The 22,515-nt window shown below is 42.4% G+C and overlaps 1 protein-coding gene across 3 annotated transcripts in view; it reads right to left on the reverse strand.

Moving 5' to 3' along the window:
* diaph2 (diaphanous-related formin 2) overlaps positions 1-22,515 on the reverse strand; it is a 708,741-nt gene that overhangs the window by 558,651 nt on the left and 127,575 nt on the right. The window lies entirely within an intron of this gene.

The following is a 22,515-nucleotide window of genomic DNA, read 5'->3' on the forward strand; positions in this document are numbered from 1 at the left end:
AAGTAATGTGTGTTTTTACCACTTTTGTCTTGATTGAGTTCTTGACATGGAACATTTTAAAGTAGCAACTGTTCTCTGAAAAATAAGACATCATTCCCAAACCAGAAAACAACAACTCCCATTGGCATTCTCAATCCCTGCAATGATTCAAGCTTTGAGGTTGTACAGAGAGGAATGACACAGCTTATTCTGTCTGGAGCAGACAGCTCTTTGGTCTTTGACAGCTCTTTGGTCTTGGCCATAGTGGAGTTTGGAGTGTGACTGTTTGAGGTTGTGGACAGGTGTCTTTTATACTGATAACAAGTTCAAACAGGTGCCATTAATACAGGTAACGAGTGGAGGACAGAGGAGCCTCTTAAAGAAGAAGTTACAGGTCTGTGAGAGACAGAAATCTTGCTTGTTTGTAGGTGACCAAATACTTATTATCCACCATAATTTGCAAATAAATTCATAAAAAATCCTACAATGTGATTTTCTGGATTTTTTTTCTCTCATTTTGTCTGTCATAGTTGAAGTGTACCTATGATGAAAATTACAGGCCTCTCTCATCTTTTTAAGTGGGAGAACTTGCACAATTGGTGGCTGACTAAATACTTTTTTGCCCCACTGTATGCACGTGCGAACACACATACACACAGAGATATGCATGCACGCACACACACAGAGATATGCATGTGCAAACACACACAGAGATATGCATGCGCACACACACACCACACATATACCTGCCCGCGCACTCACACAAACAGAGATATGCACGTGCGAACACACATACACACAGAGATATGCATGCACGCACGCACACACACACACAGAGATATGCATGCACACACACACACACACCACACATATACCTGCCAGTGCATACTCACACAGACACCCCAAGCCAAAAAAATAGAGCTGATATGTCTCGTCTTAGAATAATCTCCTACGGTCTCTCTTGATAACCTTTTCTGGGCATTTGAATCAACCCTTTCAATTAAGAGCCAATTAATGTAAGACAAGAGGGACTGCTGTCACTCTGTGGATGGGGACGGCGCTGCCAGTCGTCTCTGCATTGCATGATTAATGAGTTTAGAAGAGTGTGTCTGTCTGCTTGCATGTGCCTCTTTCTGTGTTTGTGCATGTGTGTGTTTATTACTGTGTATGCATGTGTGTGCGTGGAGTAGAGGAATCCTCCTCTAAGCCTCCCAGTGCTCTGCAGGACTCTTATCTGCACTGAATCTCAATGACACCTCAATAAAGACAGGAACATATGCCAGCCAGAGCCAGCTAGCATACCTGCCTGAGACTCTGGAGAGAGAGAGTCATTTAAAAAGTAATACAACCTCCCACTGCAGATCCTTATGGTATAGCTACAGGCACTAGAAGCACAAACTGACAAGAGGAAACATGAGAGCACTGCTTAATATAAAGACAGGACCGTGTGTGTGTGAGTTGTGTCAAACATGCAGATATGGTGCCGAAACCCCAGAAGACTACGCCACATCTAGCAATAACACTGTCATCATCCATGACAGACAGACACAATGCAGGAAAGATGCCTTTCTGAGTTTCAAAAGGCACAGCGGACCAGGATCGTTGAGGAGAAGTGATGGATTTTCATCCAGCTAACTCAGCCTAATAATGAGCCCCAACGCTCAACCGGCGTGGAGCGTCTCGCTTCAATGGTACGTCTCCTCCTTCCGCCAATCAATTTGTGAAGGTCTGCCGCGAGTGGCTCAATAAAGTCCTGAAAGGTCCTTGCGAAGCTATGAAACACAATATTCAATATGCAAATTAGCCAGACATAAGAAAATAAAGGGAAAGGAAAATAGAAGACAAGACAGCATATCAAAGAGAAGAGAGGCTTGGTAAATCTACCCACAGAACCTATTGTATTATTCAGCATATATATACTATGTCAAGGAGGGGTAAACAACCTGGTTGTTTAACAAAGGTACTGTAAGTCACAGTGGATCTCATTTATAGAGTTTGGCGGCGGTCTCGCTTGCATTGATTGGACTGTGAGGTCATACTGAACTGGTCTCTGCACCTTCTACGGGACCGTAGAAGGAGCCGTCCAGGGGGCAACGGACTGCTCCAACTAGCAACCCAAAGTTTAGGCAAAGGGCAAAGAAATGAGGGCAGGAAGAACAAAATTAGGGAGGCAACAGTAGAGATGTATTCCCTGATGTTGATGTACTCGTTTACTCATTTCCCCTCCTCTCTCACTTCTCCTCTCTCTTCCCAAACCCCCTCTACAGGGTCATGAGGTCTAACACACACAGCCTGAGCAACTGGTGGTTCACACTGGTCATTTTTCCCTTGTTCCCCAGAGACTGGACAGAACAACATTTCATCAAGTAAGTGATCTGTTGGTCCGGGTCTTGTGCTGCTCTAACAAAGCATCTGAATGAAAGGGATCCACACCACGTGTGATGAGTAATTATCCACTCTGACTCTCTGAACTCTGTCCGTCTGTTTATATGACCATATGGAACATGCGCAATTTTACTTATCTGACAATGAGAGTCAGAGAGATACGGATAGAGAAAGGAGAAAGATATGTTAGGATCTGGGTGCATGAGTACAGTATTAGTGTGTGGGAATGTAGAGTGTGTTAGAGGTAAATATAATGTATGTGTTGGCTGGTTCACTAATGATGTCCGATCCCCACAAGTCTCAGAGGATAGATGGGCCGCTTCGCTGACAGGCATGACTGGCATGATTAATGACAACGAGTCTCCTAGTAGACCTGCCCAAGCTAGGTCTGTGTGTGTGGGGGGGGGGGGGCATTAATTATCCTGTTGAATGGGAAGGTGTAGACTAGACTAATTATCCTGTTGAATGGAAAGGTGTAGACTAGACTAATTATCCTGTGGAATGGGAAGGTGTAGACTAGACTAATTATCCTGTTTTATGGGAAGGTGTAGTCTAGATTAATTATCATGTTGAATGGGAAGGTGTAGACTAGACTAATTATCCTGTTGAATGGAAAGGTGTAGACTAGACTAATTATCCTGTTGAATGGGAAGTAATATTCTAGACTAATTAGCCTGTTGAATGGGAAGTAATAGTCTAGATAATTAGCCTGTTGAATGGGAAGGTATAGGCTCAGAGTCCGTCATGGCAGGTTGCCTTACTGCTGCCCTAGTGATGCTGAAGAGATAGGCCTGTGGACTGGAAAATAATGCTAGAATATCGCTAGAATAATGCTAGAATAATACTCATAATGTTACAATAATGTTCTAATAACACTCGTACCGCTAGAATAACTCTAGACAGACCCTTCAATAATGCTAGAATAACTCTAGACAGACCCTTCAATAACGCTAGAATAACTCTAGAAAGACACTTCAATGATGCTAGAATAACTCTAGAAAGACCCTTCAATAACACTAGAATAACTCTAGACAGACACTTCAATAACGCTAGAATAACTCTAGAAAGACACTTCAATAATGCTAGAATATTGCGGGGAGGCTGGATGAGAGAGCTTGAGGACACCACTGGGCTCTTCAAGTACATCAGAACTCAAAGTGCATGGAGCAGTGCATTTCCAACCTCTCGGATCGAACCCTTTTTTTATATTTTCGCCTAAAATAACATAACCAAATCTAACTGCCTGTAGCTCAGGACCTGAAGCCAGGATTGGCATATTCTTGATTTGAAAGGACACACTTTGAAGTTTGTGGAAATGTGAAATAAATGTAGGAGAACATAACACATTCGATCTGGTAAAAGATAATAAACAAAAAAACTAAGTATTTATTTATAGTATTTATTTATCTTTGAAATGCAAGAGAAAGGCCATAATGTATTATTTCAGTTTAGGCTAAATAAAAATGTTGACCACTAGATGGCAGCAGTGTGTGTGCAACATTTCAGATTGATCCAGTGAAGCACGGCAATACTGGACAATATTTTGTATCAAGTCTGCCCAAATGTGCCAAATTGGTCAATTGATACATGTTCAAGTACATAACAATAGAAAACATACCATATAATTTTTGTAACAAAAAATGTAAGTTAACACACTCCCAGGAATGTCATACATAATGGACCATTAGCTTATACACTAACTATCACACATCTAGATGGCTGGGTGGGGTGGGTGTGGAGCCAGAGATAGCAGGGGTTCAAACTGTAGAAACCAGTTCTTACATTTGAATATAAAAATGGATTTTATCAAACAAAACTATGCTACATTTTATCTCTGGGACCCTCAGGATGACAAATCAGAGCAAGATTACTGAATATAAGTACATTATTTACCTTCAGAGGGGCGAATGTATCAAACCAGTTGCCGTGAAAAGTTTGTTGTTGTGCACTCTCCTCAAACAATAGCATGGACTTTTTTCACTGTAATACCTACTGTAAATGGGACAGTGCAGTAAGATTAACACGAATTTAAGCTTTCAGCCCATATAAGACATGTCTATGTCCTGGAAAGTTTGCTGTTACTTACAACTGTCATGCAAATCACATTAGCGCACGTTAGCTCAACCGTCCCGGTATAGGGACACCCATTCTGTAGAGGTTAACTTCTTAGGGCTGCAATCCCGTTAACGGGATCGATATGACAACAGCCAGTGAAAGTGCAGGGCGCCAAATTCAAACAGAAATATCATAATTAAAATTCCTCAAACATACAACTATCTTATACCATTTTAAAGGTAATTTTGTTGTTAATCCCACCACAGTGTCCGATTTCAAAAAGGCTTTACAGGGAAAGCACCACAAACGATTATGATAGGTCACCGCCAAATCACAGAAAAACACAGCAATTTTTCCAGCCAAAGACAGGAGTCAGAAAAAGCAGAAATAGATAAAATTCATCACTAACCTTTGATGATCTTCATCATATGACACTCATAGGACTTCATGTTACACAATACATGTATGTTTTGTTCGGTAAAGTTCATATTTATATAAAAAATCTCAGTATACATTGGCGCGTTATGTTCAGTAGTTACAAAAAGATCCGGTGATTTTGCAGAGAGCCACATATATTTTCAGAAATACTCATAATAAACGTTGATCAAAGATCAAGTGATATACATGGCATTTTAGATCCACTTCTCCTTAATGCAACCGCTGTGTCAGATTTCAAAAAAGCTTTATGGAAAAAGCAAAAACCATGCAATAATCTGAGGTCGGCGCTCAGAGCCCAATCAAGCCATACAGGTACGCGCCATATTGTGCAGTCAACAGAAGTCAGAAATAACATTATAAATATTCACTTACCTTTGATGATCTTCATCAGAATGCACTCACAGGAATCCCAGTTCCACAATAAATGTTTGATTTGTTCGGTAATGTCCATCATTTATGTCCAAATAGCTACTTTTGTTAGCGCGTTTGGTAAACAAATCCAAAGTCACGAAGCTCGTTGACTAAAAACAGACGAAATGTCAAAAGGTTCCGTAACAGTCAGTAGAAACATGTCAAACGATGTATTGAATCAATCTTTAGGATAACATAAATCTTCAATAATGTTCCAACTGGAGAATTCCTTTGTCTTCAGAAATGCGATAGAACAGAGCTCGCTCTCACATGAACGCGCATGGTCAGCGCATGTTCAGCTCATGATAGACCTTACTCAATCCCCTCTCCTTCGGCCCCACTTCACAGTAGAAGTATCAGACAAGGTTCTAACGACTGTTGACATCTAGTGGAAGCCGTAGGCAGTGTAAAATGACCCATATCCCACTGTGTATTCGATAGGCGATGAGTTGAAAACCTACAAACCTCAGATTTCCCACTTCCTGGTTGGATTTTTTCTCTGGTTTTTGCCTGCCATATGAGTTCTGTTATACTCACAGACATCATTTACATCAACAGTTTTAGAAACTTCAGAGTGTTTTCTATCCAAATATACTAATAATATGCATATATCAGCAACTGGGACTGAGGAGCAGGCAGTTTACTCTGGGCACCTTTTTATCCAAGCTACTCAATACTGCCCCTGCAGCCATAAGAAGTTTTAAGGATAATCCTGAATAAATTGTGAATAATGATGAGTGAGAAAGTTACAGACATACAAATATCACACCAAAAATATCTAACCTCCCCTGTTATTGTAATAGTGAGGTTAGCATGTCTTGGGGGTATGATACAGTACCAGTCAAAAGTTTGAATACACCAACTCATTCAAGGGTTTTTCTTTTTTTTACTATTTTCTACATTTTAGAATAATAGTAAAGACATCAAAACTATGAAATATCACATATGGAATCATGAAGTAACCAAAAAAGTGTAGTGTATATAAAGTGTATATTTTATATTTGAGATTGTTCAAAGTAGCCACCCTTTGCCTTGATGATAGCTTTGCACAATCTTGGCATTCTCTCAACCAGCTTCATGGGGTAGTAACCTGGAATGCATTTCAAGGTGTGCTTTGTTAAAAGTTAAATAGTAGAATTGATTTACTTCTTAGTGCATTTGAGGCAATCAGTTGTTTTGTGACAAGGTAGGGGTGGTATACAGAAGACAGCCCTATTTTGTAAAAGACCAAGTCCAATGTGTATTTTGTGGTTGTGACCCAGAGACTCTTGACCATTTATTTTGGGACTGTTCTTATGTCAGAAGATTTTGGAGTGAGTTAGATTTTATTTGAAAATAAACTACTATTAATGTGAATTTTAAAGACTGACATTGTTTCATTTTGATCAAAATTATATGGACCCTGATTTAACTTTCAATGTTAATTTATTTATTTTTCATGGCAGATTCTTTATCCATATAATTATCAGTAAGTGTAAAAAAACTAAAAAGCAATACGTGCTGTAAAACTTTGACAAATTGAAAATGTAACTCGATATGTAATACCCCTGTCTGTTAGGTTGATGTACTCTTGTTTGTATATTTCTGTTTTTGTATTTGTTTTCTGTTTCTGATTTGCGGTTAGTGGGACTATCATTTGTTTCTCAACAGGACAATGACCCAACACACCTCGAGGTTGTGTAAGGGCTATTTGACCAAGAAGGAGAGTGGTGGAGTGCTGCATCAGATTACCTGGCCTCAACAATTACCTGACCGCAGAGCAAAGGAAAAGCAGCCAACAAGTGCTCAGCATATGTGGGAACTCATTCAAGACTGCTGGAAAAGCATTCCAGGTGAAGCTGGTTGAAAGAATGCCAAGAGTGTGCAAAACTGTCATCAAGGCAAAGGGTATCTACTTTGAAGAATCTCAAATATAAAATATGTTTTGATTTGTTTTACAGTTTTCTGGTTACTATACGATTCCATGTGTTATTTCATAGTTTTGATGTCTTCACTATTATTCTACAATGTAGAAAATAGTAAAAATAAAGAAAAACCCTTGAATGAGTAGGTGTGTCCAAACTTGACTGGTACTGTTTTTGTGCGACTTTCTCACTCATCATTATTCACAATTCATTCAGGATTATCCATAATCACAGTAGAATCCATATTAATGTAGAAGTGTTTAGAAACATATTCTATTCTTATTTACAATAAAAGTGACTCCAAAATGACACAATCTTTTATTTACCATTAATTTCTATTGGGCACAAAATAATCTGAAACACAACCAAAACAAAGAGCAAATGCACAAGCTTGATGTAGTCATTATATGCTATGAATATGGGACCAAATACTTAACTTTTTACTACTTTAATACACATACGTGAATTTGTTCCAATATTATTGGTCCCCTAAAATGGGTCAAATATGTTAGCTAATATACAGTAACTTTACCCTAGCTAAATTACTTTTTGGGTTATGATCAAATGAAACTGTCCTGGATTTTCAGATGAGTTTCAAAGGAAGAGAACATCATTTAATGCTCATGCATTTTGGAATAGAATGTCCTTTAAAAAAAGTCACCAGAAGTGACCTTCTCTTACGTCTTTTATCAAAATAATTATCCGGGGGGGCATACCACTCCCCTGCTATCTCTGCCACCGCAGCTAAAAATATTATCCTAGGTGAAATACTGGTGTGTGTCTGTCTGTGTGTGTGCACATGTCTGTACGCTATCTTTGTCTTGTGTATATATGCTGTGCATCCTTGTGTGTCTGTCTGAGTGCATGTCTTTCTATGTGTGTCTGAGACACTGAGGCTCTCCAGGCATCAGCAGCCACTAACATATCCCTCCCTTCTCCTCCTCCCTTCTCTGCCCTCTTTTCTTCGGTACCGCTGACAGGTGTGACCTTTCGGCTGGGTGAGCAGTGCCTGTTCTCCACGCTCTCGCCCCCAGACACAGGCCCGGGATTAGTCAGCCTCTCCCAGGATCATGGGGGCCATGCGCGAGTGTGCACGTGAGGGCCAGTTCTCGTCGCCGCGGTCGACAAGGCCACGGTATGAAAAATAGAACACCTAATGCCTGCAGATAGAGACATTCATCAACTGATGGAAGCCCCAGTCTGCGCAGTGGGCCGCCATGCAGTCATTAGGTGTGCAGAAACAACTCACTTATTAGGGGAAGAGATGGGGAGTATCATTAGACCACTGTTACCCTTTAATATTATTTACAGCATTTTTAAAGATGCTCGTAGCCTTGTTCATACTGCAGGCTTTAATGCTCAAATCAGTTTTGTTTTTTACTGACTGTCCAAACTGCAAGTTACAAGTGACCAAATCTGATGTGTGTATGTTCAGACAGCAGTCACTTGCTAACATGGCTATGCCAGTTGTCATACAGTAGTACTGACGGGTGTTTGCGCAGAGGTGTAGGCTGATCGGTGGTGGTGCTCGTGCATCCTATCACTCAGATGTTATGTAGCAAGCTAAGGTGAAAACAATGCCTGCCATGAACGTTTCCTAGTTGATTTGATTGTTCAAAGTTATAGTGTAAGAAAAGTTTAAAAGCCTCAAAGATGAACAAAATGACTCCTTTTTGGCAAGCCCCAGTAGTCAACTAGCTAGCTAGGTAGCTGTTTAGCTTTCCAGCACATTAGCTTCCACATGTTCTTGTCAAACAGAGTAGCTAGCAAGCAACAAGATATGCCAAACAACAGTCAGGGCAAATAAATCAGATTTGACCGTTCAGACAAGTTGCATGGCCAGGAATCAGATTTGCATCTGATTTCAAACCACCTACGACGGTGGTTTGAAATGTGGATTGAAATATCCGATTCAATGTGCTTTTTGTTCAGTTCAGACTGCAGGAAAAAGAACAGATTTGAATTGGATATGCAAAAAAAATTGTATTTGAGTCACTTCAAACTGACAGTAGGATCAAGCCTTAAGTGATTTATCATGCGAGATCAGAGACTTCAGTTTTGACTCTCGTCTCAACAGTTGGGTGGGAGTGGAGCCTACGGTGCAGTCAGTTGTCCATCACTGGGCGAGGTGCAGCAGGGCACCGCCATTGGCCGTCTTGAATGGCAGTTGCTGACGGTAACTAGGTGCTTGCGAGGCCTGTACCCTGGGAGACGGTAGCCATGTCAACTGGCGCTGAGCAACCCAACCAGTTAACCTCTGCGCTGAACTACTAGGCCTTGGAGAAGGGCTTGGTAATGTGTCATCTCTCCCTCCATCTCTCTGTTGATGCCGACATGTCACAGAGGAATTAGCTAGTGAAAAAAAACGGAATAGCAGGATGCAATGGGGGATATTGCACTCCTCCTTTCCTTCGTTTATTCAAATGCTGGCTCCTCCGACGAGAGGGGTCAGAGAACTCGGAAGAGGAGGAGCGTTGAAAATATCAAAGCCTAAAGGTTTGGTACCGTGGGACTGCTGCATCGCCTGGCAAAATGGTAATGAGTCCAACTTCTGGAACAAGGATCAAGAGGAGCTCAACTACACAGAGACAGTTTACAAACAGAGAAGTGATGATACTGTAGTAAGACACACAAACTTAGAAAAATATGCCCCAAAATGTTACGTTTTAAAAGTCTATAGGCTGCATCCATTAGCATCTTTAAACATACAACACATCACATTGAACTAGCTATGTTGTTATTTTCTGTGAATAGTACATTTGCAACTGGGCCTGTGCATAACAAACGCTACAGGATATGCAAAGGCTTATAGACGGCAGGAATTCAAACACACTCCTGACAGGAGCTCAATGTGCGCTTTGGGGCTGTTTCCCTCATCCACCCATCCATTAATCCATCCATTCAGTCATCCATCCATCTGTTCATCCACACATCTTCAGCTTCTTCTCTATCAAACCGTGTATGTGTATATGTGTGCTTGTATGCACGTGTGTATGACCAATGCTCATCTCTGTAAACAGCTCATACATGTCTCAGGGTGTGTGTTTGTGTGTGTGCTCTCTCCCTCAGCCTGTGTGCTGTCAGATGGAGGTGGTAAAACAGTCTCTGTGAGAATGGGATTTAGTAATGCACAAGGCAGCTCTGCCACTGGCTGCTTCAAAGTGGAGGCAGGCACGGCTTCCTCCTGTGTGTGATTTTCTTTCCTGTGGATAAACACAGTGCTGCTTTAAGGTAGTTAATTTAAAGCCAGCCTCCTCCTGTGGCACACTGAGCAGTGTGTGTGTGTGTGTGTGTGTGTGTGTGTGTGTGTAGAGAGGAAAGGAGTAGACATGGATGTGTCTTTGTAAACCAAGTGAAGTCGATGTGGGTCGGCATGTGTTGTGTATATGATACGCTAAAGACCGTAACATTCTATCAAGCTCCCTCTGTTGTTTCTACACTATATACACGCCGCTGTCTCTCCCATACCTATACATAAGCACGGCTGCATACTCTAAATGCATGACAGCAGCCCTACTGTAATAAAGAGAGAGCTGCACAGATGCTGGAGGACTTCAGCAGCAGGTGAGCGTCATCAACTAGATTCAGCCTTCAGCCACGGGATGATGGGTGGTCAGAGGGCCGGAACAGAAAACAAAATGTGTCAACAGCAAATGGACCACGAGAAGCCCAAACAGATATAATATTTGACTATAACATCATCATCTGAAAACTTGCTTACATTTGTATACGATCACATATATCTCTCTATTATGTGTGGGAACACTTTGGAACAGTTTTCCTAAATTAAAATCACTTGGAGCTGATTTGCTGGTGTTGTTACAGTATTATATGTCCAACCGAATATAAAATTGTTTTTTGGGAGGGGGACACTTGCCGGCATTTAGCCCGCTTGCCGCCAGTTGGGGAACCCTGATTTAGCCTGACACACCAAGCTTCCCATGCAAACACACAGTCGCACATCTATGCTCCCGCCATACACACACACATCAACATCCTTCATCACACACACGTGCACACAGACATACATTTTTACCTACACACACACACACACACATTTCACTATTCCTACAATATTGAAGTTTACATCAATTATTTACTGCGACCAGGTTTTTATACAGACCTACAAGTGTCAAAGTGAAGGTGTTCGCCTGTGGTGTCACTTATACAGGACCCTGATGCTCTTCAACACAGTGTTTAGTTTCCTCTACCATTTTATAAGGGGGGGGGGGGGGGGGGGGGGGTTAGCGGACCATAAACTCCGTCTGGTTCCACCGGCACAGCTCACTCTGAGGGTGTGATATGTGAAACGATGCTCCAAAGAGAGAGTGATGAGCAGCCAAAGATCACTCAAAGTTCTGCCCACCACCAGCCAAGTTAAAAGATGTATCCTTTGATTAGAAATGGAAACATTTAGTCTCTAAGTTCGCTCCGTGACAGGGACAGGATTTTATGTATTTTCCGTACAGGCAGTTGCCAGGTCGACCGAAAAAAGACCGTCAAGGGTAAAAGTGAAATGAAAGAGCTTGTGCAGTGCCCGATGCCAACTATAAAATGCTATCAGACTGAGGACTTTACTGCTGTGGGCAGCCAACCAATGGCTGAGAGATAGAGGTTTGGATAAGAAAACAGGAAAAGGATTTACAATCGGCGAAAGTCACCTTTTACCCCCAATATTTGCAAAGAGGAAAACGGATGGTGGAATTGCATTACAGGTCCTCAATCAATAACCACAAATATTAAAATGGGCACCCGGCGACAGCCTCCTTCTCCTGCACTGTCTGGAGCTCTGCCACGTAGCAGCTAGCGTTAGCCTAGCGTTAGCGGGGATGACAGGAACGGGTTGTAATGAAATCCAATCAGAGGCTGAGGAGCATTGTGGTCTTGCCCTCACAATTGAACCAGAGTACTAAGTCATTTAACACATTATAGGTTGTCTTTTTTTGCAGTCGTGCTGTGCATCTCAGAATATCATATTAATGTGGTTCCTATGATGTTGCACACTATTCCAGGCATTGTGAAATCTCATAATCAGACTTAATAACCAGACAGCAAAAAGGATCACCTGAATGGATAGCATCGCTGTGGTTGGTGACAGCCACTGTCTCAACAACCCCCTCTTCCACCATCTAACTATCACAGGTGAATAAGGCCACACTGGAGATTAGGTTTCAAGGGAAAAGTGGCGATGACTTGGCCGTGACCGCATCTGCAAAACCCTTGCGGGAATGTCACAATAATGTAATCTCTGTTTGAAGTGGGCTGTATTGGCCATAGGAGAGAAGAAAGCACGGGACAGACAAAAGGTGGAGAAGGGCTGGGTTACTGATACCTGATAGGAAAGATGGAGGGCTGGGCTACATCAAAGGTCATCAGATTCTTTGACCCTTCTATAAAATCCACAACTTTACCGCCTGCCAATACCCAATCGATTTATCAGTGCTCAACATGTGTCAAGCACACACACATGGTTCATGTTTCTGTTCTCTGAGCTGTGTCTAATCCATGCTTATGCAACAGTTCGCAACACTTTTAATTACTTCATAACAACCATAGATCCAAATTATTTTTCATCCATAAATACAGTAGCTGTGAAATTGTCATATTCTTTTTTTTAAATGACTTCCTCACCATCTTAAATAAGCAAGCCCCATTCAAGAAATGTAGAACCAGGAACAGATATAGCCCTTGGTTCTCTCCAGGCCTGACTGCCTTTAACCAACATAAAAACTTCCTGTCGCGTTCTGCATTAGCATCGAACAGCCCCCGTGATATGCAACTTTTCAGGAGAGTTAGAAACAAATATACACAGGCAGTTAGAAAAGCCAAGGCTAGCCTTTTCAAGCAGAAATTTGCTTCCTGCAACACAAACTAGAAAAAATTCTGGGACACTGTAAAGTCCATGGAGAATAAGAGCACCTCCTCCCAGCTGCCCACTGCACTGAGGATAGGAAACTCTGTCACCACCGATAAATCCACTATAATTGAGAATTTCAATAAGCATTTTTCTACGGCTGGCCATGCTTTCCACCTGGCTACCCCTACCCCGGTCAACAGCACTGTACTCCCCACAGCAACTCGCCCAAGCCTTCCCCATTTCTCCTTCTCCCAAATCCAGTCAGCTGATGTTCTGAAAGAGCTGCAAAATCTGGACCCCTACAAATCAGCTGGGCTAGACAATCTGGACCGTTTCTTTCTCGAATTATCTGCCGAAATTGTTGCAACCCCTATTACTAGCCTGTTCAACCTCTCTTTCGTGTCGTCTGAGATTCCCAAAGATTGGAAAGCAGCTGTGGTCATCCCCCTCTTCAAAGGGGGACACACTCTTGACCCAAACTGCTACAGACCTATATCTATCCTACCCTGCCTTTCTAAGGTCTTTGAAAGCCAAGTCAACAAACAGATTACCGACCATTTTGAATCCCACCATACCTTCTCCGCTATGCAATCTGGTTTCAGAGCTGGTCATGGGTGCACCTCAGCCACACTCAAGGTCCTAAACAATATCTTAACCGCCATCGACAAGAAACAATACTGTGCAGCCGTATTCATTGACCTGGCCAAGGCTTTCGACTCTGTTAATCACCACATCCTCATCGGCAGACTCAATAGCCTTGGCTTCTCAAATGATTTCTCAAATAGTTGGTTCACCAACTACTTCTCTGATAGAGTTCAGTGTGTCAAATCGGAGGGCCTGTTGTCCGGGCCTCTGGCAGTCTCTATGGGGGTGCCACAGGGTTCAATCCTTGGCCGACTCTTAACTCTGTATACATCAATGATGTCGCTCTTGCTGCTAGTGAGTCTCTGATCCACCTCTATGTAGACGACACCATTATGTATACTTCTGGCCCTTCTTTGGACACTGTGTTAACAACCCTCCAGATGAGCTTCAATGCCATACAACTCTCCTTCTGTGGCCTCCAACTGCTCTTAAATACAAGTAAAGCTAAACGCATGCTCTTCAACCGATCGCTGCGTGCACCTACCCGACCGTCCAGCATCACTACTCTGGACGGTTCTGACTTAGAATATGTGGACAACTACAAATACCTAGGTGTCTGGTTAGACTGACTGTAAACTCTCCTTCCAGACTCACATCAAACATCTCCAATCCAAAGTTAAATCTAGAATCGGCCTCCTATTTCGCAACAAAGCATCCTTCACTCATGCTGCCAAACATACCCTCATAAAACTGACCATCCTACCGATCCTCGACTTCGGCGATGTCATTTACAAAATAGCCCCCAATACCCTACTCAATCAATTGGATGCAGTCTATCACAGTGCCATCCGTTTTGTCACCAAAGCCCCATATACTACCCACCACTGCGACCTGTACGCTCTCGTTGGCTGGCCCTCGCTTCATACTCGTCGCCAAACCCACTGGCTCCAGGTCATCTACAAGACCCTGCTAGGTAAAGTCCCCCCTTATCTCAGCCCGCTGGTCACCATAGCAGCACCCACCTGTAGCACGCGCTCCAGCAGGTATATCTCTCTGGTCACCCCCAAAGCCAATTCCTCCTTTGGCCGCCTCTCCTTCCAGTTCTCTGCTGCCAATGACTGGAACGAACTACAAAAATCTCTGAAACTGGAAACACTTATCTCCCTCACTAGCTTTAAGCACCAGCTGTCAGAAAAACTCACAGATTACTGCACCTGTACATAGCCCATCTATAATTTAGCCCAAACAACTACCTCTTCCCCTACAGTATTTTTTTTTATTTTTTATTTCTACTTTGCACATTCTTCCACTGCAAATCTACCATTCCAGTGTTTTACTTGCTATATTGTATTTACCTCGCCACTATGGCCTTTTTTTTGCCTTTACCTCCCTTTTCTCACCTCATTTGCTCACATTGTATATAGACTTATTTTTCTACTGTATTATTGACTGTATGTTTGTTTTACTCCATGTGTAACTCTGTGTTGTTGTGTGTCGAACTGCTTTGCTTTATCTTGGCCAGGTTGCAATTGTAAATGAGAACTTGTTGCCAACTTGCCTACCTGTTTAAATAAAGGTGAAATAAATAAAAAATATTCCTTTTGCATGTCGTTAAAAGCTCTGATCACCCTGTCTCTTTATACTGTACGATACATCCATCGGTTGGTACCAAAACTCTACGATTAACATGCGAAAAGGTACGTCTGTTTGCCACGCACCAGTGACAGCACCGATGTCCCCCTGCGGATGCAAATTCCCCCGGCTTTAATCCCCTGAATACAAAAGCACCCGGTCGAGGAATTCCTACCCATTCAGAAAGCATTGGAGTAACATTAAACTCTGTCAGGTTAAAACAAGCATCACATTTACCCATCTAACAATGGACCGACGTACTGCCGAAAACCATTTCCCGATAATGCGAAACTGGTTAGTGGGCAGACATAATGAGGTTTATCGCATTGTAAACGCATACAATTGCCCCGTTTTATGAATTACACTAAAGGACACAAGGCACTGAGGTGTAAAGCTCTTGAAGCCTCTTGGATATCATGAGAGAAAGTGAGGCTGATAACCTTTAATAAAACAAGATCCAAAAGTGTAACAGTGGATAGAAAAAGGTGAAGAAGTCACTTCACTGGTGAAGTATGCATTGCGGTGCTCATGGGAATTTTCTTTCTTATTCGGCTTCAGACCAATGCTTACTTCTCACTCAGAACATTGTTTTTGTTTTAAATTTCAATGGATTTTACAACGGGAAGATGATCATACAACATTATAATACAGCATAACACAGCAATGAAATTATAGTAAAGGCACACAATAATGACAAATGGCAGAATAAATAATGTAGTTGTTAGTATTCATTTATCAGGGCAACAACGTCTTGCTTGACAGTTTGAGAGCTGGTCTCTCCACTCTCCTCCGTAGTAGCAAGATGTGCGCACTAGTACACATCACTCCTTGTCCCTTGCCAGTCAACGATGCCCAATGAACCCAAACACTCTTAAGAAAAACTTTATGAATGAAAATAAGCACACATTGTGCATGTGCGTTCCGGTGTGTGTGTGTGTGTGTCGGGAAAGGGAGGGGATGCCAAAAGCTATATACGAAAGAGAATAGTCAAAATATCCCCACCGGTGGGCGAACCCAGGACCTTCAAATCCCAGGGCGGTGACGCTAACCTTTAGGCTATGTCAACTTGACACTCTAGCGATGACAGCAAGGGTTTGTTGATGTTCATTCACTCAGTGCTGATTTAACATGTATTTATCTTGCTTGGTAAAAATAAATAGCCGAAAACAGTTTCATTTGACAAAATAGATAACGGAGTTAGCAAGCATGTTTTTATCTTTTACTTGGCACAGGTTGCGCAAGCAAGCAATACTCAGGTGTTGTTGCTGTTTTACCTGGATGCTTCGTGTGCAATCCGCACCCCTGGCACTTTTTACTTTTGGATGGCGACTTCAGGTTTTTGGGAAGACATTGAAAAGTAACTTGACACTGTGTTGATCAGCCAGCCCACATTTGGACTATAATGACAAGAATAAAATTGCATTGACAGAGGAGGAAGCTGAATGAATTATTACATCATAAGGTAAGTGCTAGAATCTGGATCTTCAGCAACGCGTCTGTCTGATGTGTATCTGGTATTTGTCCGTTTGAAAATGGAGGATTGGCCCTGTACCAATCCAATGCCATTCTGAGGCACTTGGGCCGCAATCATGGTAATTGATCTCAATCGTTATGTTATATACAGTGCCTTCAGAAAGTATTCACAGTGGATGGTGAATCAATACACTACACACGCAAAATATCAATACACACGCAAAAATACAGGTGTCCTTCTTAACACAGTTGCTGGAGAGGAAGGAAACAGCTCAGGGATTAAACCATGAGGCTAATAGGGACTTTAAAACAATTACAGAGTTTAATGGCTGTGATAGGAGAAAACTGAGGATGGATCAGCAACATTGTAGTTACTCCACAATACAAAAATATTAAGCTAAATGACAGAGTGAAAAGAATGAAGCATGTACACAATAATATCCCAAAACATGCATCCTGTTTGCAATAAGGCACTAAAGTAAAACTTAAGAAAATGTGGAATTTTTTATTTTATTTTAACTTTAATTCAAAACGTTATGTTTGGGGCAAATAGAACACATCACTGACTATCACTCTTCATATTTGCAAGCATTGTGGAGGCTGCAAAATATTATGGGTATGCGTGTCATCGGCAAGGACTAAGGAGTTATTTAGGATAAAAAGAAATGGAATAGAGCTAAGCACAGGTAAAATCCTAGAGGAAAACCTGGTTCAGTTTGCTTTCCAACAGACACTGGGACACAAATTAAACTTTCAGCAGGACAATAACCTAAAACACAAGGCCAAATATACACTGGAGTTGCTTACCAAGACAACATTAAATGTTCTTGAATGGCCAAGTTACAGTTTTGGCTTAAATCAGCTTGAAAATCTATGGCAAAACTTGAATATGGCTTCCTAGCAATGATCAACAACCAACTTGACAGAGCTTGAAGAATGTTAAAATGAATAGTGTGCAAATATTGTACAACTATTGTACAACTCAGGTGTGGAAAGCTCTTAGAGAGTAACCCAGAAAGATTCACAACTGTAATCACTGCCAAAGGCGATTCTAACATATTGACTCAGGGTTGTGAATACTTACAGTACGTACATTAGATATTTCTGTATTTCATTTTCAATGAATTTGCAAAAAAAATCTAAAAACATGTTTTCACTTTGTCAATATGGGGTATTGTGTGTAGATGGATGAGATAGTTTTTTTGATACATTTTGAATTTAGGCTGTTACACAAAATGTGGAAAAAGTAAAGAGGTATGAATATTTTCTGAAGGGACTGTATTTATACTGAACAAAAAAATAAATGCAACATGCAACAATTTCAAAGATTTTACAGAGTTAAAGTTCATATAAGGAAATCAGTCAATTGAAATAAATAAATTAGGACCTAATCTACAGTTGAAGTCTGAAGTTGACATACACTTAGGTTGGAATCATTTTGGCAAGTCGGTTAGGACATCTACTTTGTGCACGACTGGTAATTTTTCCAACAATTGTTTACAGATTGGTTCACTTATAATTTACTGTATCACAATTTCAGTGGGTCAGAAGTTTACATACACTAAGTTGACTGTGCCTTTAAACAGCTTGAAAAATTCCAGAAAATTATGTCATGGCTTTAGAAGATTCTGACATCATTTGAGTCAATTGGAGGTGTACCTGTGGATGTATTTCAAGGCCTACCTTCAAACTCAGTGCCTCCTTGCTTGACATCCTGGGAAAATCAAAAGAAATCAGCCAAGACCTCAAAAAAAAAATTGTAGACATCCACAAGTCTGGTTCATCCTTGGGAGCAATTTCCAAACGCCTGAAGGTACCACGTTCATCTGTACAAACAATAGTACGCAAGTATAAACACCATGGGATCACGCAGCCGTCATACCGCTCAGGAAGGAGATGCGTTCAGTCTCCTAGAGATGAACGTACGTTGGTGCAAAAACTGCAGATCAATCCCAGAACAACAGCAAAGGAAATTGTGAAAATGCTGGAGGAAACAGGTACAAAAGTATCTATATCCACAGTAAAACGAGTCCTATATCGACATAACCTGAAAAGGCCGCTCAGCAAGGTAGAAGCCACTGCTCCAAAACCGACATAAAAAAGCCAGACTACGATTTGCAACTGCACATGGGGACAAAGATCATACTTTTTGGAGAAATGTCCTCTGGTCTGATGAAACAAAAATAGAGCTGTTTGGCCATAATGACCATCAATATGTTTGGAGGAAAAAGGGGGAGGCTTGCAAGCCGAAGAACACCATCCCAACCGTGAAACACGGGGGTGGCAGGATCATGTTGTGGGGGTGCTTTGCTGCAGGAGGCCCTGGTGCACTTCCCAAAATAGATGGCAACATGAGGACGGAAAATTATGTGGATATATTGTAGCAACATCTCAAGACATCAGTCAGGAAGTTAAAGCTTGGTCGCAAATGGGTCTTCCAAATGGACAATGACCCCAAGCATACTTCCAAAGTTGTGGAAAAATGGCTTAAGGACAACAAAGTCAAGGTATTGGAGTGGCCATCACAAAGCCCTGACCTCAATCCTATAGAAAATGTGTGGGCAGAACTGAAAAAGCGTGTGCGAGCAAGGAGGCCTACAAACCTGACTCAGTTACACCAGCTCTGTCAGGAGGAATGTGCCAAATTTCACCCAACTTATTGTAGGAAGCTTGTGGAAGGCTACCCAAAAAATTTGACCCAAGTGAAACAATTTAAAGACAATGCTACCAAATACTTATTGAGTGTATGTAAACTTCTGACCCACTGGGAATGAGATGAAAGAAATAAAAGCTGAAATAAATCACTCTCTCTACTATTATTCTGACATTTCACATTCTTAAAATAAAAAGTGGTGATCGAACTGACCTAAGACATGTCAGGAATTGTGAAAAACTGAGTTTAAATGTATTTGGCTAAGGTGTATGTAAAATTTCGACTTTAACTGTATATATTTCACATGACTGAGTATACAGAGATGCCTCAGTTGGTCACAGGTACCTTAAAAAAAAGGTAGAGGCGTGGATTAGAAAACCAGTCAGTATCTTGTGTGACCACCATTTGCCTCATGCAGCGCGACACATCTCAGCATAGAGTTGATCAGGCTGTTGATTGTGGCCTGTGGAATGTTGTCCTACTGCTCTTCAATGGCTGTGCGAAGTTGCTGGATATTGGCGGGAACTGGAACACGTTGTCGTAACACGTTGATCTAGAGCATCCCAAAGATGCTCAATGGGTGACATGTCTGGTGAGTATGCAGGCCATGGATGAACTGGGACATTTTCAGGCTTCCAGGAATTGTGTACAGATCCTTGCGACATGGAGCCGTGCATTATCATGCTGAAACATGAGGTGATGGCGGCGGATGAATGGCATGACAATAGCCCTCAGGATCTCGTCACAGTATCTCTGTGCGTTCAAATTGACATCGGTCAAATGCAGTTGTGTTTGTTGTCCGTAGCTTATGCCTGCACATACCATAGACCCACCATGGGGCATTGTGTTCACAACGTTGACATCAGCAAACCCCTCACCCACACAACGCCATACAGGTGGTCTGCGGTTGTGAGGCCGATTGGATGTACTGCCGAATTCTCTAAAAATGACATTTGAGGCGGCTCTGGTGAACATTTCTGCAGTCATCATGCCAATTTCATGCTTTCTCAAAACTTGACATCTGTGGCATTGTGTTGTGTGACAAAACCGCACATTTTAGAGTGGCCTTTAATTGTACCCTGCACAAGGTGCACCTGTGTAAATCAGCTTCTTGATATGCCACACCTGTCAGGTGGATGGATTATCTTGGCAAAGCTGAGACGCACACTAACTAAGAGGGATGTAAACACGTGTGGAAATACGATTTTTGTGTGTATGGCAAATTTCTGGTATCTTTTATTTCAGCTCATGAAACATGGGACCAACACTTTACATGTTGCGTTTACATTTTTGTTCAGTGTACATTGTTTTCCTTACTCCATTTATCCTTTATAATATATTAAATATAAGATTATATTTAGGCGCGCCTATAATTATAACTCAAGCTGTCCCTGCTCTAGCATGCCAATCCCCTCTCTCTGTTCATTGGTTGCATTAGGCATTAATAGCCATTTTTAATGAAGATTTCCGGCTAAATCCGCTGGATCAGACAGAGGGAGCGTTCCTTTAGATTTCCCAGGTGAGGGCCTCGGCGCCGACACAAGTGAAGGCAACCTCCCGAGTAGATATCCCGGAACACACCCGGCATGCCTAATGAAAACAACAACTGCGGCGGAACAAGGATGTAATTGACAACTATCCTACAGAGCTTTTCCACCAACAAGGTTTCATCTGAATACGAGATCCAACACCCAGGCCCGAGAAAAGAAACAAACAACTAGAACAGTGGCATGAAGACAAGGTTGGGTGAACATTAATGGTGGGCTTAGCTCGATCTCTCGCCATGGAAAAATTATAAAAAAGCCTGGGCGCAATTAATTATAAATGGGTGCTTGACCTTCAAGGTGTATCCACTACAGTGTTTGTTGATGAGATCCGGGGACATGTTTGTTCATGTGAGATTATAATTCTGGAGAATTGAATTATTCATTGTAGGTTAATATTGGGTGACAGTAGGATGCATGTGGATGGATCTAGAAGAGGATTAGTGGACAGGAGACACAGAGGACCGAACCAGGCCGTCAGTAGTGAGGAGCAGTCAGAGAGGACCGAGCCAGGACATCAGTAGTGAGGAGCAGTCAGAGAGGACCGAGCCAGGACATCAGTAGTGAGGAGGACCAGAGAGGACCGAGCCAGGACATGAGTAGTGAGGAGCAGTCAGAGAGGACCGAGCCAGGACATCAGTAGTGAGGAGCAGTCAGAGAGGACCGAACCAGGACATCAGTAGTGAGGAGGAACAGAGAGGACCGAGCCAGGACATGAGTAGTGAGGAGCAGTCAGAGAGGACCGAGCCAGGACATCAGTAGTGAGGAGCAGTCAGAGAGGACCGAACCAGGACATCAGTAGTGAGGAGGAACAGAGAGGACCGAGCCAGGACATGAGTAGTGAGGAGCAGTCAGAGAGGACCGAGCCAGGACATCAGTAGTGAGGAGGAACAGAGAGGACCGAGCCAGGACATCAGTAGTGAGGAGGAGAGAGAGAGGACCGAGCCAGGCCATCAGTAGTGAGGAGGAGACGGAGAGTACCGAGCCAGGTCGTCAGTAGTGAGGAGGAGACAGAGAGGACCGAGCCAGGCCATCAGTAGTGAGGAGGAGACGGAGAGGACCGAGTGAGGCCATCAGTAGTGAGGAGGAGACGGAGAGTACCGAGCCAGGTCGTCAGTAGTGAGGAGGAGACAGAGGACCGAGTGAGGCCGTCAGTAGTGAGGAGGAGAGGGAGAGGACCGAGTCAGGCCATAGCAAGTACTGCCACAACAGCAGTTAATCTAACTACATGTTCTCTTGAACACGCTACGACACATGTAGGAGTGTATATGCCACGTGTAGGAGTGGTTGTGTGTGAGATGATGGGAGGGGCTATTTTCACAATCTGACACTGTGTTCCAGGTTTTATAGGCCAATGTAGGGGAGACACGCTCATAGACATCAAAGAATATTACAGTTCATCACCCCCCCACCTACAGTGTAATGACATTTAGCCAATCCTATAAAAATCCCAAGAAACCTGTGGGCATAAATCAATTGCTTTCCAGCTGCTTCTCACATCCATTATTTAACAAGCACCGCTTCCACATCATATTCCATAGGCAGCCATTTCCACAACACACACCAAAACCCACATCAGAAAAAACACCAACATGCTAG

This window comes from Salvelinus alpinus, chromosome 4 (genome assembly GCF_045679555.1).
Source record: "Salvelinus alpinus chromosome 4, SLU_Salpinus.1, whole genome shotgun sequence".
In the NCBI taxonomy this organism is placed as follows: domain Eukaryota; kingdom Metazoa; phylum Chordata; class Actinopteri; order Salmoniformes; family Salmonidae; genus Salvelinus; species Salvelinus alpinus.